We start from the raw sequence: 12140 nt of genomic DNA, 5'->3' as shown, positions 1-12140 counted from the left end.
GCTCACAGGGAGGGCTCCGCTTCAAATCTCCGCCCACCCACAGTAGCTCACAGGCCTGCGGAGCTCCCTGGAACTGCGCGCTTACTTCTATTGAACAACGAGGAGAGGGCCCAGCCAGAAGGCAGACCCTGCCAAAAATAGGTGCAACTCCTTAGCCTCACTCTCCACGGAAGTCTTTAGTAAAAGGCGAAAGACTTGTACGTTTTGAAGAGAAGCCAGAGTGTGTGTTTCTTTGGCCTCGCAGGAAGCCGCAGTGACTCCTCGTCCCGGCTTCCGGCGTCACGGTAGGCCCTGTTTTCTTGGCTGAAGGGGCAGATCTTAGGCCACGCCTTTTCTGCTCCAGAGTTCGACTGTGACTGGAGAGGAGCACGTTCGCAGCTTCAGGCTGCTTTCTGGCTCTTGGCTTGGCAGACCTTACTTTGTTTGGCTTTCTTGCTTTTGCACAAAGTCAGCAAAGGGGGCACCGTTCCCGGAGGCGCTGCAATACCGGGTCGATGCGTGGAGCGTACGGAGCGAGCCCCTTATTCGGCTCCCTGTTCTAAAAATGCGTTTAATACGTTGCCCGCGAATCGGGGGCGCATCAGATATTAAACTGATAAGAACAGATACTACACTTGATCTTAGCCAAAAGGCCGAGAAGCGATGGCCTCCTGCAGGTTCCTGGCTGAGCCGCCTTCTCGGGACACTTCTCGCTTGGGACGGTGCGCTCTTTCACTTGGCTTACAGGGTGGGCTCCGCTTCAAATCTCCGCCCACCCACAGTAGCTCACAGGCCTGCGGAGCTCCCTGGAACTGCGCGCTTTCTTCTATTGAACAACGAGGAGGGGGCCCAGCCAGAAGGCAGACCCTGCCAAAAATAGGTGCAACTCCTTAGCCTCACTCTCCACGGAAGTCTTTAGTAAAAGGCGAAAGACTTGTACGTTTTGAAGAAAAGCCAGAGTGTGTGTTTCTTTGGCCTCGCAGGAAGCCGCAGTGACTCCTCGTCCCGGCTTCCGGCGTCACGGTAGGCCCTGTTTGCTTGGCTGAAGGGGCAGATCTTAGGCCCCGCCTTCTCTGCTCCAGAGTTCGACTGTGACTGGAGAGGGGTGACTGGAGAGGAGCACGTTCGCGGCTTCAGGCTGCTTTCTGGCTCTTGGCTTGGCAGACCTTACTTTGTTTGGCTTTCTTGCTTTTGCACAAAGTCAGCAAAGGGGGCACCGTTCCCGGAGGTGCTGCAATACCGGGTCGATGCGTGGAGCGAACGGAGCGAGCCCCTTATTCGGCTCCCTGTTCTAAAAATGCGTTTAATACGTTGCCCCCGAATCGGGGGCGTATCAGATATTAAACTGATAAGAACAGATACTACACTTGATCTTAGCCAAAAGGCCGAGAAGCGATGGCCTCCTGCAGGTTCCTGGCTGAGCCGCCTTCTCGGGACACTTCTCGCTTGTGACGGTGCGCTCTTTCACTTGGCTCACAGGGAGGGCTCCGCTTCAAATCTCCGCCCACCCACAGTAGCTCACAGGCCTGCGGAGCTCCCTAGAACTGCGCGCTTTCTTCTATTGAACAACGAGGAGAGGGCCCAGCCAGAAGGCAGACCCTGCCAAAAATAGGTGCAACTCCTTAGCCTCACTCTCCACGGAAGACTTTAGTGAAAGGTGAAAGACTTGTACGTTTTGAAGAGAAGCCAGAGTGTGTGTTTCTTTGGCCTCGCAGGAAGCCGCAGTGACTCCTCGTCCCGGCTTCCGGCGTCACGGTAGGCCCTGTTTGCTTGGCTGAAGGGGCAGATCTTAGGCCCCGCCTTCTCTGCTCCAGAGTTCGACTGTGACTGGAGAGGAGCACGTTCGCGGCTTCAGGCTGCTTTCTGGCTCTTGGCTTGGCAGACCTTACTTTGTTTGGCTTTCTTGCTTTTGCACAAAGTCAGCAAAGGGGGCACCGTTCCCGGAGGCGCTGCAATACCGGGTCGATGCGTGGAGCGAACGGAGCGAGCCCCTTATTCGGCTCCCTGTTCTAAAAATGCGTTTAATACGTTGCCCTCGTACCGGGGCGTATCAGATATTAAACTGATAAGAACAGATACTACACTTGATCTTAGCCAAAATGCCGAGAAGCGATGGCCTCCTGCAGGTTCCTGGCTGAGCCGCCTTCTCGGGACACTTCTCGCTTGTGACGGTGCGCTCTATCACTTGGCTCACAGGGAGGGCTCTGCTTCAAATCTCCGCCCACCCACAGTAGCTCAGAGCCCTGCGGAGCTCTCTTGAACTGCGCGCTATCTTCTATTTCTTCTTTTGAACAACGAGGAGAGGGCCCAGCCAGAAGGCAGACCCTGCCAAAAATAGGTGCAACTCCTTAGCCTCACTCTCCACGGAAGTCTTTAGTAAAAGGCGAAAGACTTGTACGTTTTGAAGAGAAGCCAGAGTGTGTGTTTCTTTGGCCTCGCAGGAAGCCGCAGTGACTCCTCGTCCCGGCTTCCGGCGTCACGGTAGGCCCTGTTTGCTTGGCTGAAGGGGCAGATCTTAGGCCGCGCCTTCTCTGCTCCAGAGTTCGACTGTGACCGGAGAGGGGTGACTGGAGAGGAGCACGTTCGCGGCTTCAGGCTGCTTTCTGGCTCTTGGCTTGGCAGACTTACTTTGTTTGGCTTTCTTGCTTTTGCACAAAGTCAGCAAAGGGGGCACCGTTCCCGGAGGCGCTGCAATAACGGCTGGATGCGTGGACCGAACGGAGCGAGCCCCTTATTTGGCTCCCTGTTCTAAAAATGCCTTTAATACGTTGCCCCCGTACCGGGGCGTATCAGATATTAAACTGATAAGAACAGATACTACACTTGATCTTAGCCAAAATGCCGAGAAGCGATGGCCTCCTGCAGGTTCCTGGCTGAGCCGCCTTCTCGGGACACTTCTCGCTTGTGACGGTGCGCTCTATCACTTGGCTCACAGGGAGGGCTCCGCTTCAAATCTCCGCCCACCCACAGTAGCTCAGAGCCCTGCGGAGCTCTCTTGTACTGCGCGCTATCTTCTATTTCTTCTTTTGAACAACGAGGAGAGGGCCCAGCCAGAAGGCAGACCCTGCCAAAAATAGGTGCAACTCCTTAGCCTCACTCTCCACGGAAGTCTTTAGTAAAAGGCGAAAGACTTGTACGTTTTGAAGAGAAGCCAGAGTGTGTGTTTCTTTGGCCTCGCAGGAAGCCGCAGTGACTCCTGGTCCCGGCTTCCGGCGTCACGGTAGGCCCTGTTTGCTTGGCTGAAGGGGCAGATCTTAGGCCCCGCCTTCTCTGCTCCAGAGTTCGACTGTGACTGGAGAGGAGCACGTTCGCGGCTTCAGGCTGCTTTCTGGCTCTTGGCTTGGCAGACCTTACTTTGTTTGGCTTTCTTGCTTTTGCACAAAGTCAGCAAAGGGGGCACCGTTCCCGGAGGTGCTGCAATACCGGGTCGATGCGTGGAGCGAACGGAGCGAGCCCCTTATTCGGCTCCCTGTTCTAAAAATGCGTTTAATGCGTTGCCCCCGAATCGGGGGCGTATCAGATATTAAACTGATAAGAACAGATACTACACTTGATCTTAGCCAAAAGGCCGAGAAGCGATGGCCTCCTGCAGGTTCCTGGCTGAGCCGCCTTCTCGGGACACTTCTCGCTTGTGACGGTGCGCTCTTTCACTTGGCTCACAGGGAGGGCTCCGCTTCAAATCTCCGCCCACCCACAGTAGCTCACAGGCCTGCGGAGCTCCCTAGAACTGCGCGCTTTCTTCTATTGAACAACGAGGAGAGGGCCCAGCCAGAAGGCAGACCCTGCCAAAAATAGGTGCAACTCCTTAGCCTCACTCTCCACGGAAGACTTTAGTAAAAGGTGAAAGACTTGTACGTTTTGAAGAGAAGCCAGAGTGTGTGTTTCTTTGGCCTCGCAGGAAGCCGCAGTGACTCCTCGTCCCGGCTTCCGGCGTCACGGTAGGCCCTGTTTGCTTGGCTGAAGGGGCAGATCTTAGGCCCCGCCTTCTCTGCTCCAGAGTTCGACTGTGACTGGAGAGGAGCACGTTCGCGGCTTCAGGCTGCTTTCTGGCTCTTGGCTTGGCAGACCTTACTTTGTTTGGCTTTCTTGCTTTTGCACAAAGTCAGCAAAGGGGGCACCGTTCCCGGAGGCGCTGCAATACCGGGTCGATGCGTGGAGCGAACGGAGCGAGCCCCTTATTCGGCTCCCTGTTCTAAAAATGCGTTTAATACGTTGCCCTCGTACCGGGGCGTATCAGATATTAAACTGATAAGAACAGATACTACACTTGATCTTAGCCAAAATGCCGAGAAGCGATGGCCTCCTGCAGGTTCCTGGCTGAGCCGCCTTCTCGGGACACTTCTCGCTTGTGACGGTGCGCTCTTTCACTTGGCTCACAGGGAGGGCTCCGCTTCAAATCTCCGCCCACCCACAGCAGCTCACAGGCCTGCAGAGCTCGCTGGAACTGCGTGCTTTCTTCTATTTCTTCTTTTGAACAACGAGGAGAGGGCCCAGCCAGAAGGCAGACCCGCTAAAAATAGGTGCAACTCCTTAGCCTCACTCTCCACGGAAGTCTTTAGTAAAAGGCGAAAGACTTGTACGTTTTGAAGAGAAGCCAGAGTGTGTGTTTCTTTGGCCACGCAGGAAGCCGCAGTGACTCCTCGTCCCGGCTTCCGGCGTCATGGTAGGCCCTGTTTGCATGGCTGAAGGGGCAGATCTTAGGCCCCGCCTTCCCTGCTCCAGAGTTCGACTGTGACTGGAGAGGGGTGACTGGAGAGGAGCACGTTCGCGGCTTCAGGCTGCTTTCTGGCTCTTGGCTTGGCAGACCTTACTTTGTTTGGCTTTCTTGCTTTTGCACAAAGTCAGCAAAGGGGGCACCGTTCCCGGAGGCGCTGCAATACCGGGTCGATGCGAGGAGCGAACGGAGCGAGCCCCTTATTCGGCTCCCTGTTCTAAAAATGCGTTTAATACGTTGCCCCCGAATCGGGGGCGTATCAGATATTAAACTGATAAGAACAGATTTTTTTTTTTTTTTTTTTTTTTTTTTTCCCTTTTATTTACTTTACACAACATTTCCATCCTTTACATTTACATTTCACATTTCTCATACATCTTAACACATTACTTTCCAAATCAATGTCATACCTTAATTTCTTTACACCTAAATAAACATGCTACAGAAAGAAAAAAGAAGTTGATCAACAAGAAAATTCCAAAAAATGAAAGACCAGAAACCAAAGAAACAATCTTGTTTCTATTATCTCGCTCCTTATCACTTACCACCTTTTTTTTGGTGGATTTAAAAAGATGATTTTCCACCTATCCTTAATTGTATCACTTCCCCACTTTTCTAATTCATGCCAGTATATACTTTCAAATTCTTTCTCTATTGCCTTAACTGTTCCTATCTCTCCCCATTTATACACTCCAGTTATATGTCCCTGCCTTGCTTTCCATAGTTTAAGTTTTACAATTGATATCAGCATACAAATTATTTTGTTTTGTTCTTTTCCCACTCCTTTAACCCCAAACGAAGTGATTTCATCATATGTCACATTCTCCAAGCACTTATAACTCTCTTTCACCCCATCCCACACCTTTTTTGCATATTCACATCCCCATAATACATGTTCAATTGTTTCATCTTCCATACAGTTTTTCCTTGGACAGACTTTTTGCTTCCCCAAATTGTGGGCATACATTGTGACCCTGACTGGTAGCCTTCTATGCAAGTGCAACCAATTAAAATCTTTAAGCCCGTTCTTAAAACTCTTGTCCTGGGCCCGTACCCACACTTCAGAGCTCACCATTACTGGATTGACATTGAGTTTCTGTACCAGTTTCCTATATAGTAACTTATGATTTATCACTGTATCCTCATCTTTACATTCCGTATATCTCCTCCCCCACTTTACCATTCGCTGGAAGTACTCCGGCCTAGTCTCAGCTTTAGGGCCTTTATTATCCCACCCTATTAGAAACCGGTATGGTATAGACAGCCAAAACCATAAGAGGATTTGGCATTTGTGTATATATGTCTTTTTCAGGAGTGTACATACATTGCTATAGAATATTGCATCCAGCTTCAGAGGAACGTTTGGCACATCCCTCCCACCATCTGCTATTTCCTGATGCATTAGCGCCCTTTTCACATATTCATAGCCCCCCCATATAAAATTAAATATTCCCCTCATTAGTTGGGCTCTATACTTCTGCGGCATTGGAAAGACGTAGGCCAAATGTAGCAACTTTGGCAATACATCAGCCTTTACAACCAACACTCTCCCTGAAACTGAAAGTTTTCTTGTCTTCCATAATCCCAGGTTTTTTTCGACTACAGTCATCTTCTTTTTCCAATTACACAATGCATCCCCCTCCCCATTCCCAAAAGAAATTCCTAATACGTCCATAGAGCCTTCGCACAACATATAATCACAGATTTTGTCCTTCCTCCCCTCCCACTTCCCAAGGTATTTGTACCTAGTCTTCTCCTTGTTTATTCTCGATCCAGTTGCTTTTTCATAATCATATAGAATGTCTATCACTCCCTTTAAGCTTTCATCGTCTGCCAAATATAATATTGTGTCATCCGCGTATTGTGATATTTTTAAGCTCTCGCCCCGGGGCAACGTTATCCCTTTAACAATGTGGCTCCCCCTTATTGCACAAGCAAGAGGTTCTGCGTATAAAACAAACAGCACCACAGAGAGCGGGCACCCTTGCCGCAATCCTCTTGTTTGTTGCACTTTATCCGTTAAATGCCCATTAATTTTGATTTTTGAATTTATGCCCTTATATAAAACCTTTACCCATTTTGTAATGGCTCCTCCTAGACCCAGCCCCTCCATAACCTTCCACAAAAAAGCGTGGTCTACTCTATCAAAAGCTTTCTGCTGATCTAGGCTAACACATATTGCAGCAATGTTTCTCTCCTTTACATATGTGAGTACATCCCTGTGTAGATGTAAGTTCCATGTGATTTGCCTCCCCTGTACCCCACAAGTTTGGTCCATTTCCACTATGTGTGACATGACTCCTGCTAGCCTATTCGCCAGAACCTTACTCAGTATTTTATAGTCCACGCACAGCATAGTTAGTGGCCTGTAATTGTCTAGTTGGTTCGGGTTTCCTTTCTTAAACAGAATAGTCACCACTCCCGTTTTCATGCTTTCCGGCATCTCTCCTCTCTCCATGATTTCCTTAAAAACCTCCAAAAGGTGGATTCCCACCATATCCCAAAACGCCACGTAAAATTCTTTTGTTAGGCCATCTATGCCGGGCACCTTATTGGCCTTCATTGCCGTTACCACATTATACACCTCCCCTACTGTCAATTCCCCCCCCAGCTTTCCATTTTCTTCTTCGGGTAGCCTTCTCCTTAGCGATCTTATAAAAACCTCCCCCTTCCCCTCATCCAAGCTCTCCTTTGTAAACAATTTTCCATAATATTCTTCCGCCGTTCTTAACAAATCATCTTTCCCCCTTATCACCTTTCCATCCCTCTCCAGTTCCGTTATAACCCCCCTCTTATCCCTAGTCTTCATTTTGCTAAAAAAGTATGAGGAGCACTTCTCGTTCTCCTCATACTCTTCCTGTTTTAATTTATATATTACGGCCCTCGCTTTCCTCTCAAGTAATTCCTCCTGTCTCATTTTTAAATTTTCCAAGTACCCTTCCTTTTTAATTCCCCTTCCCCTATTTTCCATAACATAGATCTTTTCTATTTCTTTTTGTATTGTGTCAAACTCTTTCTTTTGAACTTTTGACCTCTCTGTACAATATTCGATTGTAAACTTTTTGATTTTTTTCTTTATGTCCTCCCACCAAACCACGTTGTTACTGTATAAGCTTTTCATCTCGGCCCATATCGGGAAGATTTTCATGAAACCTTCCCTATAGGCTTTCTCTGCGAGGACGTCGTTGTTAAACTTCCAATACCCTTTTCCAAAGTCTGGCCCTACTATCTCGAGCTCCACATCAACTGCTTGATGGTCTGTGAAGAGGGCCGGTATTGTTTTTCCCTCTATTATTTTGCACTTTTTCCCTACTAAAATGTAATCTAACCTACTCTTCACCCCCCTTGTGTTCTTCCAAGTATACCCCACTTGCTTTCCCAGTAACTTCCCCATTACGTCAATTAATCCATATTTCTTAATGAAGGTCCTAAAGGGGAGGGAAAACTTTTCCCTTTCCAAAGAGCAGTTAAAATCCCCTCCCACAATAATATCTTTCCTAGTCAAAAAACAAGTATCCATTTTTTGGAAAAGGTCCTTACGTAGCCCGTGCTCCACCTGTGCATATACATTTATTATCCGACATTGAGTCCCATTTTTATCTATATCCACCACCATTACCCTTCCTTGTATTACATTAAAGCTCTCAATTATCCGAACATCCTTATTCCCACATAACACCCCAACTCCAGTCCCATGTACCCCCCCAATGCTCCAAGTAGCTTCCCCTCCCCTCCATTCCTCAGTAAACAAAGCAACATCCCTCTCATCTCTCAGATGAGCTTCCTGAACCAAACAAACATCGAAATTATATCTCAACAAAAATTCATAAACAATTTTTCTCTTCCGGGCACTTTTTAGCCCCCTAACATTCAGGGTGATTAACCGTAGTTTTCCCATACCATAAAAAAAAAGAAAGCAAAGCACTAAGGGCAAAAAATATAATAATAATTTCATCTTATCCATTTAATGGTAGGGGCTACTTCCCCAAACTTTCCTGAGAAAATAATGTTCGTATCAGAGAACTTTCAACGTTACTTTCATTTTCACTCCCATCGTCGGAATCATTTTCACTTATCGTGGTGCTCAAAGGAGTGTGGGTACACTCCGTTTGAGTTCCTTTTGGAGCACACCTTTCTCCCTCCACACCGAAAGGCGCAGTCTCCAATTTTTCCTCATTGCTATCTTCTGGCGGAGTGGCCGAAACCTGCCTTTTCCTTTTTTTCGCCTTCTTCTTTTGAAGAAAGAGCACTTATTCGGCTCCCTGTTCTAAAAATGCGTTTAATACGTTGCCCCCGAATCGGGGGCATATCAGATATTAAACTGATAAGAACAGATACTACACTTGATCTTAGCCAAAAGGCCGAGAAGCGATGGCCTCCTGCAGGTTCCTGGCTGAGCCGCCTTCTCGGGACACTTCTCGCTTGTGACGGTGCGCTCTTTCACTTGGCTCACAGGGAGGGCTCTGCTTCAAATCTCCGCCCACCCACAGTAGCTCACAGGCCTGCAGAGCTCCCTGGAACTGCGCGCTTTCTTCTATTGAACAACGAGGAGAGGGCCCAGCCAGAAGGCAGACCCTGCCAAAAATAGGTGCAACTCCTTAGCCTCACTCTCCACGGAAGTCTTTAGTAAAAGGCGAAAGACTTGTACGTTTTGAAGAGAAGCCAGAGTGTGTGTTTCTTTGGCCTCGCAGGAAGCCGCAGTGACTCCTCGTCCCGGCTTCCGGCGTCACGGTAGGCCCTGTTTGCTTGGCTGAAGGGGCAGATCTTAGGCCCCGCCTTCTCTGCTCCAGAGTTCGACTGTGACTGGAGAGGAGCACGTTCGCGGCTTCAGGCTGCTTTCTGGCTCTTGGCTTGGCAAACCTTACTTTGTTTGGCTTTCTTGCTTTTGCACAAAGTCAGCAAAGTGGGCACCGTTCCCGGAGGCGCTGCAATACCGGGTCGATGCGTTGAGCGAACGGAGCGAGCCACTTATTCGGCTCCCTGTTCTAAAAATGCGTTTAATACGTTGCCCCCGAATCGGGGGCATATCAGATATTAAACTGATAAGAACAGATACTACACTTGATCTTAGCCAAAAGGCCGAGAAGCGATGGCCTCCTGCAGGTTCCTGGCTGAGCCGCCTTCTCGAGACACTTCTCGCTTGTGACGGTGCGCTCTTTCACTTGGCTCACAGGGAGGGCTCCGCTTCAAATCTCCGCCCACCCACAGTAGCTCACAGGCCTGCGGAGCTCCCTGGAACTGCGCGCTTTCTTCTATTGAACAACGAGGAGAGGGCCCAGCCAGAAGGCAGACCCTGCCAAAAATAGGTGCAACTCCTTAGCCTCACTCTCCACGGAAGTCTTTAGTAAAAGGCGAAAGACTTGTACGTTTTGAAGAGAAGCCAGAGTGTGTGTTTCTTTGGCATCGCAGGAAGCCGCAGTGACTCCTCGTCCCGGCTTCTGGCGTCACGGTAGGCCCTGTTTGCTTGGCTGAAGGGGCAGATCTTAGGCCCCGCCTTCTCTGCTCCAGAGTTCGACTGTGACTGGAGAAGGGTGACTGGAGAGGAGCACGTTCGCGGCTTCAGGCTGCTTTCTGGCTCTTGGCTTGGCAGACCTTACTTTGTTTGGCTTTCTTGCTTTTGCACAAAGTCAGCAAAGGGGGCACCGTTCCCGGAGGCGCTGCAATACCGGGTCGATGCGTGGAGCGAACGGAGCGAGCCCCTTATTCGGCTCCCTGTTCTAAAAATGCCTTTAATACGTTGCCCCCGAATCGGGGGCGTATCAGATATTAAACTGATAAGAACAGATACTACACTTGATCTTAGCCAAAAGGCCGAGAAGCGATGGCCTCCTGCAGGTTCCTGGCTGAGCCGCCTTCTCGGGACACTTCTCGCTTGTGACGGTGCGCTCTTTCACTTGGCTCACAGGGAGGGCTCCGCTTCAAATCTCCGCCCACCCACAGTAGCTCACAGGCCTGCGGAGCTCCCTGGAACTGCGCGCTTTCTTCTATTGAACAACGAGGAGAGGGCCCAGCCAGAAGGCAGACCCTGCCAAAAATAGGTGCAACTCCTTAGCCTCACTCTCCACGGAAGTCTTTAGTAAAAGGCGAAAGACTTGTACGTTTTGAAGAGAAGCCAGAGTGTGTGTTTCTTTGGCCTCGCAGGAAGCCGCAGTGACTCCTCGTCCCGGCTTCCGGCGTCACGGTAGGCCCTGTTTGCTTGGCTGAAGGGGCAGATCTTAGGCCCCGCCTTCTCTGCTCCAGAGTTCGACTGTGACTGGAGAAGGGTGACTGGAGAGGAGCACGTTCGCGGCTTCAGGCTGCTTTCTGGCTCTTGGCTTGGCAGACCTTACTTTGTTTGGCTTTCTTGCTTTTGCACAAAGTCAGCAAAGGGGGCACCGTTCCCGGAGGCGCTGCAATACCGGGTCGATGCGTGGAGCGAACGGAGCGAGCCCCTTATTCGGCTCCCTGTTCTAAAAATGCGTTTAATACGTTGCCCCCGAATCGGGGGCGTATCAGATATTAAACTGATAAGAACAGATACTACACTTGATCTTAGCCAAAAGGCCGAGAAGCGATGGCCTCCTGCAGGTTCCTGGCTGAGCCGCCTTCTCGGGACACTTCTCGCTTGTGACGGTGCGCTCTTTCACTTTGCTCACAGGGTGGGCTCCGCTTCAAATCTCCGCCCACCCACAGTAGCTCACAGGCCTGCGGAGCTCCCTGGAACTGCGCGCTTTCTTCTATTGAACAACGAGGAGAGGGCCCAGCCAGAAGGCAGACCCTGCCAAAAATAGGTGCAACTCCTTAGCCTCACTCTCCACGGAAGTCTTTAGTAAAAGGCGAAAGACTTGTACGTTTTGAAGAGAAGCCAGAGTGTGTGTTTCTTTGGCCTCGCAGGAAGCCGCAGTGACTCCTCGTCCCGGCTTCCGGCGTCACGGTAGGCCCTGTTTGCTTGGCTGAAGGGGCAGATCTTAGGCCCCGCCTTCTCTGCTCCAGAGTTCGACTGTGACTGGAGAGGAGCACGTTCGCGGCTTCAGGCTGCTTTCTGGCTCTTGGCTTGGCAGACCTTACTTTGTTTGGCTTTCTTGCTTTTGCACAAAGTCAGCAAAGGGGGCACCGTTCCCGGAGGCGCTGCAATACCGGGTCGATGCGTGGAGCGAACGGAGCGAGCCCCTTATTCGGCTCCCTGTTCTAAAAATGCCTTTAATACGTTGCCCCCGAATCGGGGGCGTATCAGATATTAAACTGATAAGAACAGATACTACACTTGATCTTAGCCAAAAGGCCGAGAAGCGATGGCCTCCTGCAGGTTCCTGGCTGAGCCGCCTTCTCGGGACACTTCTCGCTTGTGACGGTGCGCTCTTTCACTTGGCTCACAGGGAGGGCTCCGCTTCAAATCTCCGCCCATCCACAGTAGCTCAAAGGCCTGCGGAGCTCCCTGGAACTGCGCGCTTTCTTCTATTGAACAACG

General features: G+C 50.2%; 22 non-coding genes and 1 pseudogene across 22 annotated transcripts; all 23 read right to left on the bottom strand.

The window, feature by feature from the left end:
* Nucleotides 1-111: 111 nt before the first annotated feature.
* Nucleotides 112-224, bottom strand: LOC148099154 (U5 spliceosomal RNA). Its single transcript, XR_015720279.1, has one exon. It is a non-coding gene; the product is annotated as a U5 spliceosomal RNA (small nuclear RNA).
* A 229-nt stretch (nt 225-453) lies between these two features.
* On the bottom strand, nt 454-644 carry LOC148099153 (U2 spliceosomal RNA). Its single transcript, XR_015720142.1, has one exon. It is a non-coding gene; the product is annotated as a U2 spliceosomal RNA (small nuclear RNA).
* Nucleotides 645-829: 185 nt separating this feature from the next.
* On the bottom strand, nt 830-942 carry LOC148099152 (U5 spliceosomal RNA). The gene has a single exon (XR_015720474.1). It is a non-coding gene; the product is annotated as a U5 spliceosomal RNA (small nuclear RNA).
* Nucleotides 943-1185: 243 nt separating this feature from the next.
* Nucleotides 1186-1376, bottom strand: LOC148099151 (U2 spliceosomal RNA). Its single transcript, XR_015720551.1, has one exon. It is a non-coding gene; the product is annotated as a U2 spliceosomal RNA (small nuclear RNA).
* Nucleotides 1377-1561: 185 nt separating this feature from the next.
* LOC148099150 (U5 spliceosomal RNA) lies at nt 1562-1674 on the bottom strand. Its single transcript, XR_015720547.1, has one exon. It is a non-coding gene; the product is annotated as a U5 spliceosomal RNA (small nuclear RNA).
* A 229-nt stretch (nt 1675-1903) lies between these two features.
* LOC148099149 (U2 spliceosomal RNA) lies at nt 1904-2093 on the bottom strand. The gene has a single exon (XR_015720199.1). It is a non-coding gene; the product is annotated as a U2 spliceosomal RNA (small nuclear RNA).
* A 194-nt stretch (nt 2094-2287) lies between these two features.
* LOC148099148 (U5 spliceosomal RNA) lies at nt 2288-2400 on the bottom strand. The gene has a single exon (XR_015720278.1). It is a non-coding gene; the product is annotated as a U5 spliceosomal RNA (small nuclear RNA).
* Nucleotides 2401-2642: 242 nt separating this feature from the next.
* Nucleotides 2643-2832, bottom strand: LOC148099147 (U2 spliceosomal RNA). The gene has a single exon (XR_015720226.1). It is a non-coding gene; the product is annotated as a U2 spliceosomal RNA (small nuclear RNA).
* A 194-nt stretch (nt 2833-3026) lies between these two features.
* LOC148099146 (U5 spliceosomal RNA) lies at nt 3027-3139 on the bottom strand. Its single transcript, XR_015720277.1, has one exon. It is a non-coding gene; the product is annotated as a U5 spliceosomal RNA (small nuclear RNA).
* Nucleotides 3140-3368: 229 nt separating this feature from the next.
* LOC148099145 (U2 spliceosomal RNA) lies at nt 3369-3559 on the bottom strand. The gene has a single exon (XR_015720619.1). It is a non-coding gene; the product is annotated as a U2 spliceosomal RNA (small nuclear RNA).
* A 185-nt stretch (nt 3560-3744) lies between these two features.
* On the bottom strand, nt 3745-3857 carry LOC148099144 (U5 spliceosomal RNA). The gene has a single exon (XR_015720542.1). It is a non-coding gene; the product is annotated as a U5 spliceosomal RNA (small nuclear RNA).
* Nucleotides 3858-4086: 229 nt separating this feature from the next.
* On the bottom strand, nt 4087-4276 carry LOC148099143 (U2 spliceosomal RNA). The gene has a single exon (XR_015720198.1). It is a non-coding gene; the product is annotated as a U2 spliceosomal RNA (small nuclear RNA).
* Nucleotides 4277-4470: 194 nt separating this feature from the next.
* Nucleotides 4471-4582, bottom strand: LOC148099142 (U5 spliceosomal RNA). Its single transcript, XR_015720052.1, has one exon. It is a non-coding gene; the product is annotated as a U5 spliceosomal RNA (small nuclear RNA).
* Nucleotides 4583-4825: 243 nt separating this feature from the next.
* LOC148099141 (U2 spliceosomal RNA) lies at nt 4826-5015 on the bottom strand. Its single transcript, XR_015720233.1, has one exon. It is a non-coding gene; the product is annotated as a U2 spliceosomal RNA (small nuclear RNA).
* Nucleotides 5016-8946: 3931 nt separating this feature from the next.
* Nucleotides 8947-9066, bottom strand: LOC148099140 (U2 spliceosomal RNA; annotated as a pseudogene).
* Nucleotides 9067-9251: 185 nt separating this feature from the next.
* LOC148099139 (U5 spliceosomal RNA) lies at nt 9252-9364 on the bottom strand. Its single transcript, XR_015720276.1, has one exon. It is a non-coding gene; the product is annotated as a U5 spliceosomal RNA (small nuclear RNA).
* A 229-nt stretch (nt 9365-9593) lies between these two features.
* Nucleotides 9594-9784, bottom strand: LOC148099138 (U2 spliceosomal RNA). Its single transcript, XR_015720147.1, has one exon. It is a non-coding gene; the product is annotated as a U2 spliceosomal RNA (small nuclear RNA).
* Nucleotides 9785-9969: 185 nt separating this feature from the next.
* Nucleotides 9970-10082, bottom strand: LOC148099137 (U5 spliceosomal RNA). Its single transcript, XR_015720275.1, has one exon. It is a non-coding gene; the product is annotated as a U5 spliceosomal RNA (small nuclear RNA).
* A 243-nt stretch (nt 10083-10325) lies between these two features.
* Nucleotides 10326-10516, bottom strand: LOC148099136 (U2 spliceosomal RNA). Its single transcript, XR_015720635.1, has one exon. It is a non-coding gene; the product is annotated as a U2 spliceosomal RNA (small nuclear RNA).
* A 185-nt stretch (nt 10517-10701) lies between these two features.
* Nucleotides 10702-10814, bottom strand: LOC148099135 (U5 spliceosomal RNA). The gene has a single exon (XR_015720274.1). It is a non-coding gene; the product is annotated as a U5 spliceosomal RNA (small nuclear RNA).
* Nucleotides 10815-11057: 243 nt separating this feature from the next.
* Nucleotides 11058-11248, bottom strand: LOC148099134 (U2 spliceosomal RNA). The gene has a single exon (XR_015720582.1). It is a non-coding gene; the product is annotated as a U2 spliceosomal RNA (small nuclear RNA).
* Nucleotides 11249-11433: 185 nt separating this feature from the next.
* Nucleotides 11434-11546, bottom strand: LOC148099133 (U5 spliceosomal RNA). Its single transcript, XR_015720273.1, has one exon. It is a non-coding gene; the product is annotated as a U5 spliceosomal RNA (small nuclear RNA).
* A 229-nt stretch (nt 11547-11775) lies between these two features.
* On the bottom strand, nt 11776-11966 carry LOC148099132 (U2 spliceosomal RNA). The gene has a single exon (XR_015720634.1). It is a non-coding gene; the product is annotated as a U2 spliceosomal RNA (small nuclear RNA).
* Between the last annotated feature and the right edge of the window lie 174 nt (nt 11967-12140).

The sequence above is a fragment of the Neolamprologus brichardi genome, chromosome 14 (assembly GCF_056152115.1).
Source record: "Neolamprologus brichardi isolate AB-2024 chromosome 14, ASM5615211v1, whole genome shotgun sequence".
In the NCBI taxonomy this organism is placed as follows: Eukaryota; Metazoa; Chordata; class Actinopteri; order Cichliformes; family Cichlidae; genus Neolamprologus; species Neolamprologus brichardi.
Note: the sequence above shows the minus strand (reverse complement) of the source record. Positions and strands in the feature narration are given on the sequence as shown.